We start from the raw sequence: 20,568 nt of genomic DNA, 5'->3' as shown, positions 1-20,568 counted from the left end.
AGAAAAGAAATTTGACTGACATGCAACAGGACCAGTCATGATGTGTAGAAGGAGGCCGTCTTTATCATTCACGTCGGACCAGTAAGACAAACAATACATGGAAATGCATATACACAGACAGAGAGCCAATCAGAATGCAGCTGGCAGAATCCTGCCAAGTGAAGCCATATCAATGCACTGAAAGTATCAGACTATCCTTCAACTTCTGGGCAGAGCGTCTGTGGTTGAGGCTATTCCAATACTGACACCTAAACAGTTAACCAAGGATTCAAGTACAACTCCTGGTTTGAAAACTCACCTATATCCCCTTGACTTTCCCCTTTTTTATACATATAGTTTACGTTATAAATGTTAAACTCAGAAATGATGTTTACTTTATCACTGTTTTGGTTTCTGACTTCTCACCATAATACATTTTATTTGATTTTGCTCCTGACATCTGACAATGTAGCTCTCTCTCTCTCTCTCTCTCTCTCTCTCTCTCTCTCTCGCTCTGTGTCTGCAGGGTTAAACAGAAGTGGCAGTTGGCCAAATGTTGCAGAGTTGGGGGTGACTAGGGGTGGGTTCAAGTTTAGGCTCTGTGACCTCCAAATGATAAGGTAAGGGTTCAGGGAGAAGTCAGGAAGACATTGTTTTTAGAAATTCTGATTATTTGGTTATTCTAGCCGGCTGGGGGTGTGTAGGGCCTCCCTCAGTGCGTAGTGAGGCCCTAGGTAGTGTCCGTTTATTAACCACATGTGTGCTGGCCAGGGCTGAACAGAGCAGACCCGCTACTGAGAGAGAAAGAGGGAATGTTTTAAGACTTTTCTCTGAAACCGTATCTCTCATTACCAGGCCGCCTTTAGGAAACCAAAGCCCTCCAGGGGACGTGCAGGTCACAGTAGGCTGATGTCATACTCACTTTTGTGTGCACATGTGTTTATATGTTGATATTCACATAGCATCTCTGGTGGAACAATACCTGATTTCTCAGAAATAGTAAATGCACAGGAAAACGTGTGAAACAGAAAACATGTTTTTTCCCCTTATCTCAGGAACTATATATATATATATATATATATCTCAGCCATAGCATGGCTCTCAGAGACACCAGTGCTTCAGCTTAACCTGTTCCCTTAATCCATGATCACACACCCTGGACATTTAATGTTTAAGTGCAATAAATATATACCCGATTGCTCCTTTAAATCTCAAAATGAGGATGGCATTTAAAATTCTGACATATCTGTTGTGTTAAATTTCTGTTCTGTGTCTATGTGAAGTACAAGGCAAAATAAGGTCATTTATATGCATTTAAAGGAGCCACAGAAAGAGGGCGCTGTGAGAGAACACTGACTGTTGATGTCATGCTCTCAAAAAAGGGGTGGGGCTTAAAAACACAAGCCCAGTAGAAGGTATAGAGAGAAAAGAAGCTGGAAACAGATATATCCCACAGAATACAATTCACTGGACTGTGTGCTCACAGATACGAGGCTTAATCCTGTAAAACTGTGTGTGATTTGAGCCTCAGTTCGCTGGAACACTGTCTGTGCTCTGGTCTGTAGCCTATTAGCTCAATTTAAATGTAGTTGGTCAGCTCCACTTATAAACAGTGCAGAACCTTTCTTAAATCCCTTTTCTTTTTTTTTACTTTTCTTTTCCTCCAGGACCAGTGGCTGGACTTGGCTCCACAAGTTTGTATCGTGAACATGTGTATGTGGAGGTACACTACTGGGCTGGGCTGAACACTCCAGAAACACTTCAAAAAATGAGGCTCAGCAAAGCCCCCCATCATGTAATACCTGGTATGTAAATACTGCATATTTCCCGTCTCCAATAGAGATACAAATATATTTGCTCGCTGTTCCTTGTTTATTTTGAGAATATTTGGGCCATGTGTTCAAGATGTAGTGTGTGTGTGTGTGTGTGTGCAGACTTGTAGAGGGTGAGTTAGCTTTGATTAGCCACACTAACAGCATTAAGGTCTCAGAAGAGCAGTCTGCAGGCTCCATTAGCATTTAAACAATGCTCATTCTGCACACCGTACTCAGCCAATTAAAGCTTTTTACCACTGTTGCATAAACCGCCAACATTTTCCCTTTCTGTCCTAATGAGATTTTTTGCTGTGTAATCCTCTCTCTCTCTGAAGATGATCATATAGTCCAAATCCCTTTCACCTGGTCTTGTCTGTCTGCTAAAACACTAACAACAGGTACCACATATGAGGGATTTTAAAACACAAAATATGTGATGTGTAGCATACAAACCATAACATAATAAAGTGGTTTAAAATTACATTATTATAATAATCTTAAGAGTAATGTGACTGAATTTGGTGGATGGCAAGGTTCATTAAAAGAACTGATGTCATATGTTCTGTAGTCCATCTGTTACTCTGCATACTTTGTTAGCTCCCTTTCACTCTGTTCTTCAGTGATCAGGACTAACCAGGTATGATTTGGGTGGTGGATCAGACACATCAGAGCTGCTTGAATTTTTAAACACGGTGTCCACTCTGTTAGACAGAACTATCTTACTGATGTAAAGTCAGAGACAGTAGCTCATCTTGCTGCAGTTTGTGTTGGTGTTCCTCTAGTCCTTCAATGTACACAGGATACTGTTGGCTTGATATTCTTGGTTGGTAGACTATTCTCAGTCTAGTAGTGACACTAAAGGGTTTAAAACAGGGGTGGGCAATCTTCTCCACTAAGGGCCGCTGTGGCTGCTGGATTTTAGTCCATTCAGGCCAGAGCACCCCTGATTTAATTCATTCATTCATTCATTCATTATCTGTAACCCTTATCCAGGTCAGGGTCACGGTGGGTCCAGAGCCTAGGGGCGCCAGTCCTTCACAGGGCAACACACACACATTCACTCACACTCCTCACAACTACAGACAATTTTGAGTCACCAATCCACCTATCAACATGTGTTTTTGGACTGTGGGAGGAAACCGGAGCACCCGGAGGAAACTCACGCAGACACAGGGAGAACACACCACACTCCTCACAGACCGTCACCAGGAGAAAACCCACACAGACACAGGGAGAACACACCACACTCCTTACAGACAGTCACCCGGAGGAAACCCACGCAGACACAGGGAGAACACACCACACTCCTCACAGACAGTCACCCGGAGCGGGAATCGAACCCACAACCTCCAGGTCCCTGGAGCTGTGTGACTGCAACACTACCTGATGTGCCACCGTGCCGCCCCACACCTGATTTCACTTCTTTAATCAGTTGGTCTCAGTAAAACAACTGATCATGTGACCTCCTTATTGTCTGAAATAAAATCCCCTGGTTTTAAAAACTCCAGCAGCACTGCTGTGTCTGATCCCATTTTACCAGCACAACACACATTAATACACCACCACCTGCTGCAAATTATCCACCACCCAAATCATACCTGCTCTGTGGTGGTCCGGTGGGGGTCCTGATTATAGAAGAACAGGGTGAATGTGGCCACAGATGGACTACAGTGTAGAAACAAGTAGGTCATAACTGAGTGAATTTTGTCACTGAATGTCATAAAACCTTTACTTTTTATACGCAGATTTTCTAATGGTTAGTTTAATTTTTATAATAAATATTGAAATTTGGTGTCATGGGAGAAATTTTGCATCCAACCATCTGCTGTTTAATCAGGCACACTTACATGCTTCTGTGCCTACACCTTCATCACCCACTGGATGGATGGATGGATGGATGGACAGATTGAAGGATGTATAATTTTGAAAGATGAATAGACGAACATACTTGATAGATCCCCAAGGTACACTACAAATCAATTGCCCTTGACTTCATGTAATCGGTGCCCTCACAACCACTTTATATCCCACATCCTCAGTCCAGCAAAGAACATCCTTGACCACATTGCTCCTGATTAGTGGGCCTTGTGCTGCAGATATTTTTCAAAGGTAGGTGTTGTTCCTGTTCCAAGAACTAGCCTCCGTTTCCCAGCAGAGGCTCGTTGGGAGCTTTGAGCTGTGACGTGTCACTGAAGCACTGGTGGGGGGTCACCTAGCAGGTCCACATCAAAGCTCATAGGTAAGCAGTGCAATCATAAAGACATCTATCTTTCTTTTGCTGTACGAGAGCTACCTGTCAGTTTGCCTTTGTTTGGTCCAATGCTGCATCCTCATTAGCACCATAAAGTAAAGAAAATGAGACCAATAAAATACACAGAATAAAAGATGAAACTGACTACTAGACAAAAGAGGAAGAAAGAAAAGCTAACGAACCTCACAAATGGACTCATCAAACATCCTCCTCACTGGAATGAAAGGTACACAGCAGGTCTGATGAAAAGCAATAGTGAAGGACTGCAACACCTCACATGAAGTAGAACAAACAGCATTCAGGTTCAGCTCCACCAAAGCTTTATCAAAGACCACCGTTCTCCCTGAGGGTCCTGCTGTTTTCCCTGCTCTCAGTCTAGTGTCCTGGCATGCACAGCACAACATGTGGTGGTGCGATCACATCAGTGCACGCTAAAGTTGGATAGTGTTGGGTGATTGGTGGGTTATAAACTGTCAAGGGTCGGAAAGTCACGTGGCTGTCCTGCAGTCAGTGTTCTGGCTGATGGTAAACAGTGCAATGACTGGTGAAAAGCCACTCTACTGCTTTTCAGTTTGGATTCTGTTGTTTCCTTGAGACGAGCCTTGCTTCAGAATCAAAATAAGAATCTGCCAAGAACTTTATCCGTGGAATATTCGTATGAACCTAATGCTAGCTGATGAGCCACATTTTTTCAGGTGGGGTTCAGGTTTCTGTTTGGGTTTCTCCCAGCCTTCTCTTTTTGCACAGCATAGAACTGGCTTGGAACTCATTCGCCGACTCACATTTAGCAGGATAAAGTCCTCCACAAGGGGGCAGCACTAGCAGTCAATTCGCTTTTTGATAGTCAACAGATCTTTGTTAATCTGTTCATTATTGGAGTCATTTATCCGGTAAAGTCAGTCCACCTCCATGTGGTCCGCAGGAAAACATCACAACATATAAAACTGTTTATTAAAGGCAACGTCTATGATTGTGGGGAAATGCTGAAAAATATTTTGTGTTTCTGGCTGAAGTTGAACTTGTCTTTATGGTTTTATTCACTGTTTGAATTACCACAGAAACTAACTAGACATTAGTCAATATTACCCAGCTATGAAGCAGCAGTAGAGAAATATCCTCATGTGTTTTCGTGCTTTTCAATGTTTGTAGGGTTCCTTGTTGTTTCTCTGCCATGTGCAGAGAAGCCTTCAGACCGAGCCCCTTTGTTTTTGTTTTTGAACCCCTTTACTGACTGGGTCTTTTTAAGAGGTTTATATGCTCCTTCGGCCAGTGGGTGACGATAAAAACCAAAGTGACGTCACCGGCTCCATCTCGCAGGGGAGCACTGCCATTGGAAAAACGACAAGCTTCAAGCGTGCCGAACCGTTACACAGTGTGCAAACAGACTGATGAGCTTACAAACGGTGAAGAAATATCTTCTAAATTTTATAAAAATTGTTATTTGATTACAACTGTGACTCTTAACGATTTGATTTAAAACCAGGAGATATAGTTACGCAGCATGTTTTGGTGTCTGGCTGTGGTTGGTGTGTTGTAGTTTAAGTCAGAATTCTGTTGAGCCTGGTATGCTCAGGGATAGTCTCAAACATTGGGGCCAGATTGTTCTCCCAGATGTAAGCCAAGATTAAGCTTGGCACGCTGGCTGTCTGTATTGGACCTATAACACTTAGAAATACTGACGGATATAAACAATGATTGTGTTGTTTTTATTTTTTTGGCGTGTGGTAACAACGGATACTTGTGACTGAACCCGTGCAGTTAGATGATCCCAGCATAGACCTTCTAACTGAAAACGGGCCCAGTCTGCACACTCCTGATCCTGTGTTGTGCGTTTGAGAGTTTCTGTTAAAGCAACACTAGGTACGATTTGGTATTTTTGCCCCCCACCCAAATAAAAAAAATTGGAAGGGTGAGGGTGGTTTCCTACCCTCCTGCAATAGCTACAAAGGGCAGATTCTGCAATGTTGAGCCCAGTGCCAAGCAATGACAGAGGCTCTATTCTCCTTATTACAGGTCATGATGATTTGAAAGCTGTCATTTTAATGCAAGAATACTACTTGTAGGGCGGCACGGTGGTGCAGCAGGTAGGTGTCGCAGTCACACAGCTCCAGGGGCTTGGAGGTTGTGGGTTCGATTCCCGCTCCGGGTGACTGTCTGTGAGGAGTGTGGTGTGTTCTCCCTGTGTCTGCGTGGGTTTCCTCCGGGTGACTGTCTGTGAGGAGTGTGGTGTGTTCTCCCTGTGTCTGCGTGGGTTTCCTCCGGGTGACTGTCTGTGAGGAGTGTGGTGTGTTCTCTCTGTGTCTGCGTGGTTTTTCTTCCGGGTGACTGTCTGTGAGGAGTGTGGTGTGTTCTCCCTGTGTCTGCGTGGGTTTCCTCCGGGTGACTGTCTGTGTGGAGTGTGGTGTGTTCTCCCTGTGTCTGCGTGGGTTTCCTCCGGTTGACTGTCTGTGAAGAATGTGGTGTGTTCTCCCTGTGTCTGCGTGGGTTTCCTCCGGGTGACTGTCTGTGAGGAGTGTGGTGTGTTCTCCCTGTGTCTGCGTGGGTTTCCTCCGGGTGACTGTCTGTGAAGAATGTGGTGTGTTCTCCCTGTGTCTGCGTGGGTTTCCTCCGGGTGACTGTCTGTGAGGAGTGTGGTGTGTTCTCCCTGTGTCTGCGTGGGTTTCCTCCGGGTGACTGTCTGTGAGGAGTGTGGTGTGTTCTTTCTGTGTCTGCGTGGGTTTCCTCCGGGTGACTGTCTGTGAGGAGTGTGGTGTGTTCTCCCTGTGTCTGCGTGGGTTTCCTCCGGGTGACTGTCTGTGAGGAGTGTGGTGTGTTCTCCCTGTGTCTGCGTGGGTTTCCTCCGGGTGACTGTCTGTGAGGAGTGTGGTGTGTTCTCTCTGTGTCTGCGTGGGTTTCCTCCGGGTGACTGTCTGTGAAGAATGTGGTGTGTTCTCCCTGTGTCTGCGTGGGTTTCCTCCGGGTGACTGTCTGTGAGGAGTGTGGTGTGTTCTTTCTGTGTCTGCGTGGGTTTCCTTAGGTGCTCCGGTTTCCTCCCACAGTCCAAAAACACACGTTGGTAGGTGGATTGGCGACTCAATAGTGTCCGTAGGGGTGTGTGTGTGTGTGTGTCTGCGTTGCCCTGTGAAGAACTGGCGCCCCCTCCAGGGTGTATTCCTGCCTTGCGCCCAATGATTCCAGGTAGTCTCTGGACCCACCGCGACCCTGAACTGGATAAGGCTTACAGATAATGAATGAATGAATGAATACTACTTGTAGTTCCTTTAATTGGTTGCTTCTTTAATTTGGTGCTGAAGCTCTGATTTAGAGGCTGATTGTAGATGATTCTAGTAAAGGGCTGAAGAAGCAAATAGGACCCCAAACTGTCATGGCTGATTAGCTACGGGGAAAAGGTAAAACTGATTTTTCGGCAGTCTTGCTTTAACAAAGTGTACTTTCTCTGCTTCTTGGAAGTTGTTGCTGGAGTCAGTTAAGGCTGCGCAGACATCTTCACTCTGTTTATTGTTTGTCTTCCCCGAAAATAGACAGAAGTGTACTTGAGAATACAGAATGTGCAGACTGAATGCAGAGTGACATGCTCAGTTTCTTATAAACTCCAGCGTACGTAGCTCCACGCTCCTGAAATAAGACGTTATCTGCGAGATACAAACCCTGAGAGCAGGTCGTCTGCTTGAGTTGTGTATAACACATTCCTCCCTTGTCTGCTGCTGCTTTGCAGGAGAGCTGGGAGTCCCCCCCCACCCATCCCCACCGCACAGCTGCGTTCTTTTGACACCTTGATGACTTACTATGTATTCCTGTTGACTCAGGATCATGCTGGGTTTTCTCGAAAGACCCCCAGCTCTCAGGGGCTAACGTCTACCCCCACCCCACTCAGCTTTAGAGCAGATTGAATAAAAATCAAACATTTACAGGGGGGTGGGGGGGCTTTGTTCCGGTGCAGGAGGAATGACAGAGTTGCTTCTTCAAAGCGAGCTGTGTGGATGAGTACAGAGCTCGGCTCTGGAGGGAGGAGAGGAGCTGATTTAGAAGGCATACATGTTGTGCGATGAGCTCCACTCAACACCTCAGGGAAGTACACTCTCTCTCTCTTTCTCTTCATCTCTCTCTTTTCTGACACGTCTTTCTCTCTCCATGTCTGTCTGTCTCTCTATCTTTTGACATCTTTCTTACCTTTTCTCTCTCACACTTTTTTTGTTTTATTGACTTTCTCTTCCTCTCTCTCCCTCTCCTCCTTTGATCTCCTGAGTGCTGCTGTTCCTCTCCAGCTGTTTCCCATGTTGTAAGAAGAATCCCAGCTTGAAATATGGCATAATTCGTGTGCTGAAATGGCTCTAACGTAATTACTGTAACAAGGCAGTCATGATGCTTGGTGCCCAGTAAATTACTTCAGTACTTTGTGCCCGTTAGTGATAGATATTAAAACGTTGAGACAGATTAAAGCAGGTTGCTTAATGTTTTGTCTGTTGGGAATTCTTCATTCTGTAGATAGATTTAATATCGATTCATTCTTTGTAGCTTTTAAATATATATTCTGCTCTTCACTGAAGCAAAGGATTTAAAAAAAAAAAAATTCCGCAAATGAACACACTTCTGGGGTCATAATGAGGAGTCTGTGACATGTTTTGGTCAAAATACCACAAGGATCAAACACTACAACCACGTTCTCCCCCTATCTAAACAGCCATGTACAGAACTTGCCCTAAAGGATGCAGCAATGACAGGCGAGGCACTGGAGCTCTGGTTTTTAGTTGATTTTATTCTAGTCTTCGTTAGGGCTGGCCCCGAAAATTCAGACATTTGTTCACACAAACAAAACATGAGAATTTCTTTTTTAATTCATCCGAGAACTTACATTTCCGTTTCGGCATAGCTGCTCCAGATGAGGGTAGGTACATGAGCTTTGCCTGAGGTAAACAAGGACTACTGACGTGCAGACTGACCAATTAAATGTTTACAGAGAAGGATATCGACCAATAACGGTAGCTCTACAGTCAGACCGTCCAATCAGAAGATTTTAGGCTACTTCACCACGCCCCCTTCTCACTCAAGCGAACCAATCAGAGTAGGGGAGGGCGGGACTAGTTTGTGAACGAAATGCTTCTCGAAGTTCTATGTAAGCTCCAGAAAAACAAAAAATCCCGGACGTTTGTGAAATTCCGCCCGGACATTTTTTTAAGTCTAAAAAAGAGGACATGTCCGGGTAAAAGAGGACGTCTGGTCACCCTATACAGCAACCTACTTACAGGCATGGCAAAGCTAGAGTTCATTTGGTCAGCTTTACACCTCAAATTAAAACACCTGCATGAAGCTATGGTTTATTCGTGTACACTCTTAGTGGCACCGTGTATGCACGAGTTAGTATTCTCCCATGCTGGGAGCCACAGTGCAGCCTTAATCTTAAAGCGGGTGCTGAGCGCTGATATTTCTTCATTGGGTATTGATAAAATGAAGGCTCTCCAGCAGTAAAAAACAGTCCTCTCTACACTCCACCCATATTCAGGCTGGTTGAATTGTATATACTCTGTGTCCTTAGTTAGCGAGCTAGTTAGCATGTTAGCGATCATAGGTAGTGAGCAAAGCCTGGAGAGAGGGGTATTAAAGCAGGGGTTGGAAGCAGATTTTGTTAATGACAACAATATACACAACCCTACTCCCCGAATATCCTGTCCAAAGCTCCGAAGACCTACAAATGATGTAAACATGATGCTAAAATTCCATACAAATTTAGAACAACCTTACCATCCTCTTAGAAATACATTTCTTGTAGGGTTATGTTATTGATTAACTGAAAGACTTTTTAAAATAAGTAACCATTCTCCAATAACTGGGACACTGTTGAAACTCAGTGTTGAAATGCTATGAGTGAAAATTTCTCTCTCTCTCTCTCACCCTCTCTCACCACACTTGTACTAAAGTCTGTTTGGGGCCCCACATCTTTTTTTTTTTGGTTTTATTTTTCTCTGATCACCCATTATTTCTCTTAACATCCCTCCTCCTCCTTTCATGCTTCACTTCCATTTACCTCTTATTGCTCCTCTATCTTTCCATTTATCTCATGCTATTTCTGCAACATCCATTTCTCTTTTTCAGATGCTGCAGGTATTTATTTATTTTTTTCCACTTTGCTGCACCCTGTCTGCACAGTTTCCAGAGGATATTAAAAGAAAATTCCTGTATTTCGTGTTCCACATATACTTCTCTGCCCAATTACATGATGTAAACAACCTCACTGAGAGAAACTAGAGAAAGGTAGAGGCTGAGATGCTCACAGTGGGGTGGATAGGTACCAGATGTCTGAAGAGCTGGATGCCTCTAAACTCTGCTTCACAAGAAGTTATTTCAAGAAATTACGCCTTTTGTTTCATGTCTGAGGCATTCCTTTACACAGTGTGACTTCTTTGGTGGTGACCCACACCCCCTAACTCACTTAAGATGGCTGCGAGTGGGAAATGTTGGCACATTTTTGTAGGTCTACGGGAGCCACGACTGTAAGCAACTGATTTGATTGCAGCTGCATTGCAGAAAAACAATGGGATTTCTATTAATGAAATCACAATCCCTGGTTCCTATGAATATCCCTGCAAGTAAATCTTAGCAATTAACCATTTCACATCCAAGCACTGTGAATTACTTTTATATCACAATGATTAATCAGCCTTTTAAATATTGGTGGACATAACTTTCATTGTGGGCAGCACAGTGGCACAGAAGGTAGGTGTCGCAGTCACACAGTTCCAGGGACCTGGAGGTTGTGGGTTCGATTCCCGCTCCGGGTGACTGTCTGTGAGGAGTGTGGTGTGTTCTCCCTGTGTCTGCGTGGGTTTCCTCCGGGTGACTGTCTGTGAGGAGTGTGGTGTGTTCTCCCTGTGTCTGCATGGGTTTCCTCCGGGTGACTGTCTGTGAGGAGTGTGGTGTGTTCTCCCTGTGTGTGCGTGGGTTTCCTCCGAGTGACTGTCTGTGAGGAGTGTGGTGTGTTCTCCCTGTGTCTGCGTGGGTTTCCTCCGGGTGACTGTCTGTGAGGAGTGTAGTGTGTTCTCCCTGTGTCTGCGTGGGTTTCCTCCGGGTGACTGTCTGTGAGGAGTGTGGTGTGTTCTCCCTGTGTCTGTGTGGGTTTCCTCCGGGTGACTGTCTGTGAGGAGTGTAGTGTGTTCTCCCTGTGTCTGCTTGGGTTTCCTCCGGGTGACTGTCTGTGAGGAGTGTAGTGTGTTCTCCCTGTGTCTGCGTGGGTTTCCTCCGGGTGACTGTCTGTGAGGAGTGTGGTGTGTTCTCTCTGTGTCTGTGTGGGTTTCCTCCGGGTGACTGTCTGTGAGGAGTGTGGTGTGTTCTCCCTGTGTCTGTGTGGGTTTCCTCCGGGTGACTGTCTGTGAGTAGTGTGATGTGTTCTCCCCGTATCTGCGTGGGTTTCCTTCAGGTGACTGTCTGTGAGGAGTCTAGTGTGTTCTCTCTGTGTCTATGTGGGTTGCCTCCGGGTGACTGTCTGTGAGGAGTGTAGTGTGTTCTCTCTGTGTCTGCGTGGGTTTCCTCTGGGTGACTGTCTGTGAGGAGTGTAGTGTGTTCTCTCTGTGTCTGTGTGGGTTGCCTCCGGGAGACTTTCTGTGAGGAGTGTGGTGTGTTCTCCCTGTGTCTGCGTGGGTTTCCTCCGGGTGACTGTCTGTGAGGAGTGTGGTGTGTTCTCCCTGTGTCTGCGTGGGTTTCCTCCGGGTGCTCCGGTTTCCTCCCACAGTCCAAAAAACACACATTGGTAGGTGGATTGGTGACTCAAAAAGTGTCCGTAGGTGTGAGTGAATGTGTGTGTGTCTGTGTTGCCCTGTGAAGGACTGGCGCCCCCTCCAGGGTGTATTCCCGCCTTGCGCCCAATGATTCCAGGTAGGCTCTGGACCCACCGCGACCCTGAACTGGATAAGGGTTACAGATAATGAATGAATGAATGAATAGCTTTCATTGAGTTCTTCATTTCTTGGGGGATCAGCTTTGCTGTTTTACTTTTGCTGTTCATCACATGACTCTTTTCATAATTTGTCACAGCTGTAACAATACTTTGGCTTCAGGTGTTTTAACCACCTCTCATTTCTCTGACGTTGCCTTTCCCAACCTGTAGAATCATGTAGAGAGAACAGTTCAGGGTGTTTATTCACTACGGTCAAAGTCTGTAGTAGACACACACACACACACACACACTCAGTCCAGTTTGTGTAGAAGAGTGTGTGTGTGTGGAAAATCTGCTCACTGCTGGAGGATTAAAGAACTGAGCAGTAATATCTCGCTCATAGGAAGCGCCCCCAGTGCTGGATGTTGTTGTCGTCACCGTTATAAATAAAGATGCAGTGGATTATGAGCTAAATGAGAAAAACTTCAGGCCTTTTTCCCTTTCCAAACGCAGACGGTTTCTCCCACACTGCAGGGTTTCACATGGTCACACTGTCTGAGACTCGTTTAGTCTTTTTATCTCCTCATTTTTAAAGTGTCAGAAAAAAAATGAATGAAATTCAATAATTTTTATAAAGCAATATTTGAAGCATTGTTTTTCACTGAAGACCCCCTCAATATTTAAAAAAATTTAACAGGTCCATGTGGGGATGTTTATACGCTAGAATTATTTGTGGCATAAAATGTCGAAACCACAGCCAATGTTCAGATTCAGACAGCAACGGTTTCTGACATCATAAACTTAAGGAAAAAATCCCATCAATTTACAGGGTGGAGTGTTGAAGCTGCAGGCAAGAAGTGAAGGTTTGGAAGGAGATAGAGGTGTCGACTAATTCCATATTCACAGAGGTGCACATTCAGTGAAGAAATAAGGGATTTAAAAATAACTTCTAAAACTGTAAATCTGATGAACAGAGAGTAGCTATGTTGCTAATATTAATGCATTCCTTAAATGTAGAGATGTCAGTTGATTCATCGTCTGTATCCACTTTATCCTGGTCCGGGTCGGGGTGGGTCATAGTGGGTCACAAGGTAGAAACACACGCTGAAGTGAGCACCCATTAATCACAAAAGTCAGTTTATGTGATCTGTGATCTTTTCCAAACGTGACATACAGAAAGATCGGTTTCTTTTGTTCCAAATATAGCTTTGCACCCAGACAGCCATTAACTACATGTGTCAAATGTACCAAAATATGGCTGGAGCATTAAAGACATAAGTGTAAATGTGTGTGTGTTACATCCTCTTTTCTTCTCCTTCCTGTTTTCAGTTAGTCACAGTTTAAAATGGTGTCCCAGGACAGAGAAAAAGAGAACAAGCGGTTGTAGCTCATTGTATCTTCACTGAGGTTCTGTGTTGAACAGACAGTTGATGATGAGCTTCAGAGGGATATGAAAGATACACAGCATTCGCTGGTGGTTGAAAATTTAATAGTGAAGAGTCTAGATATCAGCACCAGGTTCTTTCATTTAACATTGAGCACTATTTATAACAGGTCCATATATTAGATATTCCTTCTCCCCCACACCGGATCCACATAGCGCTGGAGTGGGTTAATGAGGCAAAAGTCATTAATACATTATTATATTTCCCACTCACGCATCTCAAATAATAATTCTCTCCGCATTCGCCCTATCATCTGAAAATCATCTTGGCACAGAGGGCTAATGGAAACATTATTCTAGCTTCAAATCACTAACTGAGACTGAACAAAGAAAGAAAGAAAAATCAGCAAGTGTGATTAGGCCAAAGCAACACACAACTTCATGTACAACACAGCACTGTGTTACCTTTATGTACGGTAGGCCATTTAAAATATAGCTTAAGTAAATGTGTGGATTTGAAGATTGTGATTCAGGGGCTGCCCCCTCCAGGGTGTATTCCCGCCTTGCGCCCAATGATTCCAGGTAGGCTCCGGACCCACCGCGACCCTGAATGAATGATTCAGGAGTGAGTAGCTTGATCCGGGATAAGCCTCAAATCATAGTCAGGACAGACGGAGAAAATCAAAGACCAAAACCAAAGCACGTGTTTACAATCAGGACACCAGCACGGCTCAGAACAAAAGCGTCAAACCGAGTTTTACACCGAGACCGCGCAAAACGGGGCTCAAAAAAGGGTTATTTTAAAAAGGAGAGGAGCCAGGCGGGAGCTGGAGCAGGACTGACCCGTTCCCCATGGTGTCCCGGTTCAGTCCATGTTCCTAGGAGGGAGAAACTGGAGCTGCTCCCACTATCTTCTTCATGGTGCTGTCACTCTGCTCCAGGAATCTTGGGTCATGGGATCAACCCCTGCCTTGGGTGACTGTCTGTTTGTGTGCGAAGGGTTTGGTGTGTTCTCCCAGTGTCTGTGTGGGTTTCCTTCAACAGCTGGTAGGTGGACTGGCTGTGTGGGATTGTCCACAGTGTTGGGTGTGTGATGCCCTGTGGCCTAGCCAGGGTGTGTTCTTGCCTTGCACAGAGTGGGCCCAGAGGCATTGCACACCCAGAGGAGTAACTTGCCCATCCAATATAAAAATAATGGTTATAAATGTTATGATATAATATATTACCCTGCTCTCAGAGCCGTTGTGACAACCTAAAAACTCCAGTAGCTCTACTGTGTCTGATCCACACTGTGTGAATCGAGTAGCCCCTCCCATCCTTGTTATTTCTTATCCAGTGCGAATCCACCATAAACATAGCTGACATCTTTGGTAAAATTTACATTACCCCAGCTCCCCATGTCCCTACTCCCATCCGAATAGGGCTTATGAAGACTGTGAGAAAAAATAAATAAAAGAGCTTGAGATACATATATTTTCTTTCTGACAGTGTAATGGCTCCAGACCTATTATGAAAATTGGATGCTGTAATTGTATTTTTTTTTTTGTCCTCACTCTTTCTCAAATTACACTACACCCTTGTTTACACTCACTACATGAGTAACATTTTGTTGTTGTTGCCCACTCAGGCTATCTATATGCAGACCAACAGGGAACAGCCCAGTAAGGGACTGGACACACCATGACCCTGATCTGGACGAAGCAGTTACAGAACGTTGATTGATTGTTGGATTGCTACATATTAAGCGGCAAAATTCACAACAAATTGTTTACCACATGCATTGCTTTTTTATTTTTACTTTTTAAGCTGTCAAAACAAGACTCAAAGCATGGTGCTTTAAAGTTCTGTGCACTCCAAAATAATTCAGCCTTCAATTGCTTTCATTAAGACTTTTAAAACCTACATGCTAAAAGCCAAGGGCAGAGAAAATAGAGGCAAAGAACCAAGAGAATTTGAGGCCAGTAGCTTACAGCTGGAGGTAGAAGACAGTTAGAGCTGCTGAAAGCTTACCAGTCCACAATATGAGCAATTACAGCAAATGGACGTCTCTTCCACTGTAATGGTATTTCTTAGCAGTTGTTGTTATTCACTCGTTCTGTTGCAGGAATTTAATGGCTGACATTTTGTTGTGCGGCTCTTGCCGGTTGAGATATAATGGCCCCTGTCTTTGTCATTTTCTGTCTTTCGTGGCTCCTCTTTTACATTAGCCTTGCAGATTGAAGAGAATAAATGTTGTTATTAACTGGAGACTTAAGATGTGCTCCCTTTCCTGCATGACTGATGACTATATGGAGCCAGTGCCCTTCCTCTCCAGCTCCATCAATGACAAATCGCCTGCTCCGGTTTTGCGAGAGTGGTGAGGAGCATCATTTCTGCTTTTTTTGAGAGCCACGACCCAGACCCATTCACATTGGTCACGGACTGATTCGGTCCTGCCTCGTCTTAAGGCAGCTCTGGCTGTCGTTAACGCCTCGTCCTTGGGTCTGAGGCATCTGTCTCTTTAAGAGGAGCGGCAGGAATGAAGGGAGATGGTATAACGGATGAGATGTCGAGGCAGAGCAAGGTAAAACTATTCATCTCAGGAGGAGTGCTTTCCACAGGGCAGAGATGGGGCAGTAAAGCACATCGCTCCACATGGGATGAGGTCATCACGTGGTGCCGTAGCAGCTGGTGACATGTGTAGGCGGTGTGGTGGCATGAGGTCATGTTTACATGGACCTTTTGGACATTTATGTGGCAAAAAGAATTGATTCGGTTTCTAAAGTTAATAAAAAACTTGAGAAAAAATATCATAGAGGTGAAGGCTTTAAGGAGACAGTGTTGCATCATCACAACTTCCAAGGTCTTAAAACTATAACTCTACACCTTTTTTGAGCTCTTTAGTAGAGGCAGTGGTAGTGTATAAAAACTCTCAGATTCATTTCATTCATTTTCTGTAAGTGCTTATCCAGTTGGGTCCGGAGCCTACCCAGAATCGCTGGACGCAAGTTGGGACCTCACCCTGAAGTGGGCTGGTGCACAAGTCTATCACAGGGCGACACACACTCACACATTCACCTATGGACACTTTTGAGTAGGCACCTGCAACTATTGCTTGCGTGTGGTGGCCTGGCATTAAGACGGCCCTATCTCCACACCCAGACATTCTGTGTACGTGTCTGTGTCTGTATCATATTCCAGTTTACAATTAATGTACTTCCCCTGGTGCATGTTTTCCTCCACTAAATCAAATAGGCTTTAATATCTGTACTCAACAGTATGTGAAATGGCTGATGACTGCAGAAGAAAAAAAAAGCAGCATTACATTTCGCTTTGACAAGTTTGATGCCAGCGCACCTGGCCAGTGCTGCTGGAGAATCCGGCTGAAGGAAGCAGACATGGCCGAGTGTGAAATTTCATGTTACAATCTGCCTGAGGACAGTTTCAGCAAATCAGGAATGACATGCGTTTGAGCACGCTTCCGCCACCGCGTCTGTCTTCAGCGTCCACAGCAGACTGTGCCAGCCGTGTGCCCGTCCATAGAAGCCAAACAGATAGAGATTGCTGGATGTGTATGCGTTTCTCTTTTTGTGGAGTGTTTGGCATGTGAATGAAAGTGCTGGCACTGAATGTTAGTGTGTGTGTGTGTAGGGGGAAGGGGTGTCCTTTTGCTGAATGTACTGCGTAACTCCAGCTCTGCCGCTGCTTTAGCCGCTCACAGCAGAGCCAGCGGGGCGGCCAATGAGACGGACGGACTCACGTGGGACATCAAAGAGAGCTCAAATCCACTTTACTGTAAGGCATCTCAGCAAAATAGGATTCATATTTTCCAACTCCCGCTCCTCTCTTTCACATCGGCAGAGAGAGGGAGAGAGGGGAAAACCGGCAAAGAGGCCGCGGTGAAGCGCCCGAGGACAGGGAGTTGGAAATTGAAAAACGGACCAGAGCCTGTGTCACCGGAGACTTCTAAGCGAATTTTTTCCTTGTGCCATCTCTCACCACTGATTCAGGTTCTGCATTTCCGGGGCAAATTTTGACAGCAGCTGAAGAAAGCTGAGAAAGGGTCAGTCGCTTTCAGCCAAGGGTCTGCTGGGTTAGGGTCTCATTCTCAGGGGGAGGCAAGACGTTTGGGTACAAGCGCTTGGATATTATTTTGTTGCTGAAGTTAATGTGGACATGGGTGAGGGCAGGTACTGATACGGGACGGTTGCTTCTGGATCACAGACTCCACTCAAACTCATCCCAAGTGTTGGAGAGTGCTCCATCACTCCACTTCCACCGGTCCATTCCCTGAAAGCTTGGAGCACTGACCTTTGGCTCATGTGCAGCTACTCCAGAGTATCCCTTTCTGTTTTTTAGTCTTTTCTATGGAGGTACTTACAAACAGTGGGCCTCATTCTTGAAGCACAAGCAGAAAGTATTTGCACGTAAATCATTCACCAAACACATTTCTCAAAATGTTTGTAGGTACCAACAAAGCTTACACCTGCCCTTGAAAACACGTAAGGTGTGTGCAATGTTGGAACACGCTGGAAGTGTCTTTTGACGTCACTCAAAAAGCTGTTCTGAACTTCCAGCGACTACAGGGCAATTGTTTGCTATATTATTTTGTTACTTGTGCTCGTCAGTTGCTAAATAGATGTGAATTATCTCACTATAGAAGCATTTAGCGTCTGTAAATGGCTGATTGTGCACTGCTGCTGGATTTAGACAGATCTGCAGAGAGAACTTTGGCGTTTTTACAGATGATGCAGGTTCATTAGCTGATGACTCAATGGTTATTAACTGCTGAGATCCATTCTTATGTATTTTGTATTTGCTCAACATTTCAGAGCCAGCTTTGAGTCCAACAGAGTCCATGTTGTTCCCGAACCTGCACAGGAGCTGTCTGTGCTTGGCTCCTTCCACACTGGGACCCTCAATCATCCAAACATCATGGATCAGGAATTTTAAGCTGGGTTTATACTTGTTCACTGCAAACGTGCGCCAGATTGTCTGCAACTCATGCTTTGGTCCTTCGTGTGGTTATACACCCCTCAAATATTTTTTAATTTCTTTATACAGAAGAATACCTCCAGCCGTTTAACCCTTTGAGAGACCATGGAGATAGTCAAGTGCCTTTAGACAAGAACTGCGCAAATTCCCGTGAGCAACAAATGTTCTTTTGCTTTTCTGATGTGATTTTGAAGGGTTTTTTTTCTGCGATTCCTCAGTCCTAAGGCTGTCTTGGTTATTTGAAATTCATGAGTGTGGATTATGGTGATATGCCACAGTCCACAGTCCACGCTTTTCCACCAAAACAACTCAAGTTCTTGGACTGGTTCCGTTCCTGAGTCTTGGAACCTTGCTTCTTTGCTGTGAACCGGCCCACGTTTCTACAAGTTTAGAGGGGAACCAAGAATACGTCATTAGCCCGGGGGGGCGTCACTGGGGCTGAATACAGCGCCAGAGCCAGAGATAAACTGTTATGACAGGGTCATTGTTTGTTTATTTTCTGTTTACTTTCAAAGTAAGATCAGAGTGAGATATAGTGTGTGTAAATGTTGCAGAGGTCCGAGCCGTCCTTCTGAGCTTGTAAACAGCAGAGAAACATAACGCAGAGCCACAGCTCTGACCAATGCACATGTCGTTCCTGTATTATTTTCAATTATTTATTTATGTGAAACATTAAAAATTACCCCGTGCAACTCCATAACGCAGTTTTTGAGGCTTGAGCTCTTTCCTGAGTTATTGAACCTCGACACGCCCACAAACGACATCACGGTTCGTGTTGAAAAACCAACTCTTCTTTGGTTCCAATTGGGAACAAACTTTTCTGGTTCGTCGGTGGAAATGTGCCAAACGGTTCCAAATTTAGTTCACGAACTGGAGCCATCTTGGTTCCTCGTTGGTGGAAAAGCACTGAATGAGTGCATCTTAAAGGAGTTTAGTGGTAGCTGAGGTCTGGTTAATAATACCTGCATAATCAACGTCAACAGGTGGTCCCCTGAAGTCCCTCTGTACTGTTCAGACCCCCGTTCACTCAGCAGCACACCTGAGTCTGTGCAAACTGCTGCTTTTAGCCTTGCTCTGAGCTGACTCTAAACTTCTGCAAGGCCACCATTTCAACACGCACGCATGCACACACACTCACACACACCTCATTACAGTAACCCTCCACTCTTACTGATTTCCTACAAGGCCACCGGCTGAACACGTGCTCTGTCCACTGTATTCTGCACCAGCATGAGGACAGCAAGACCTCGTCTCCTTTGGAACACAAGCCACACACTGATTTAATTGAAGTGGGCAGCGTGAGGAAAGAAGAAAACACGCACACACACACGGACAGGCACACATGTTCATGGGAGTCCAAGGAATGGGACGGCTAATGGAACAGCAGCTGGCTGGATTCCTCATCAAGGAGAGGTAAATAATTCAACTCTGGGGAGGTTTTCCCCAAATAATTTAAAAGCCCGGGACTGCCTCTGAAGTATATGCATCTTCAAACGAAGCGAAGGAGGATACGCCTGAAGTCACGTCTGTCATAACTTAAGGTAAAAAGACAGAAAGGAAGAAAGGGAAAAAAAAGCTTCTAAATTTGCAAGTTCCCTACAGAACAGCTCGGGAATGTCTTCTTTCACATTCTGCATCCTTCAGAACTGGAAGAGAAGTTTATTATGAATTTGAGCTCTTTTGGACTGAAATGAAAAATAGTTTTTAAAAAAATCTTGAGGCTGAGAGACAGCTTTGCAACATGAAACATCCCAGGAGTCGAAGCCAACAGATCACAATGTAATGGATTATATCCAATCCTGGATCATATTTATTTACAAAGAAACACCTGCTTTATGTGGAAGGTCCTTGACTTTACATGAAAAATGGTAAAGTGGTGCGCTGGAAAAAAGGAACAGAATAATCTACATCTCACTTCAGTTGACCCCTTTCCCAGTTTCTAGAATGGAGGAATCACTGGTCTGCTCGAGTTCCCTCACTTATGGGCAAGGCCAACCTGTTCCTCCTGGTTGACGTTTCCCTGTCAGATGAGTCTCTTTCGAGTTTACAACCTTCAGAGTTCCTCCGAGTGCAGGGGGTTTGGATCTGTGATAGTACAAGAAAACCAAATGTTCTATGAGAGATTTAGATTCTTTTAGTACTCGCATTGTGCTTGTTTTATTCTTTAAACTGTTCTCATGGTTTTAACCAAAATTTGTAGTATGTTTTTATATGTATGTTTCATTTTGTGGTTTTGTTATTTTTAATAAGCAGGAAGCAGCAGGTAGTGTCGCAGTCACACAGCTCCAGGGGCCTGGAG

General features: G+C 44.8%; 1 long non-coding RNA gene across 1 annotated transcript; it reads left to right on the top strand.

The window, feature by feature from the left end:
* Positions 1-1,399: 1,399 nt before the first annotated feature.
* LOC136668000 (uncharacterized) lies at positions 1,400-15,402 on the top strand. Its single transcript, XR_010795463.1, has 3 exons — positions 1,400-1,536; positions 1,647-1,784; positions 14,923-15,402. It is a non-coding gene; the product is annotated as an uncharacterized lncRNA (long non-coding RNA).
* Positions 15,403-20,568: the final 5,166 nt, after the last annotated feature.

Source organism: Hoplias malabaricus, chromosome 15 (assembly GCF_029633855.1).
Source record: "Hoplias malabaricus isolate fHopMal1 chromosome 15, fHopMal1.hap1, whole genome shotgun sequence".
Lineage (NCBI taxonomy): Eukaryota > Metazoa > Chordata > Actinopteri > Characiformes > Erythrinidae > Hoplias > Hoplias malabaricus.
Note: the sequence above shows the minus strand (reverse complement) of the source record. Positions and strands in the feature narration are given on the sequence as shown.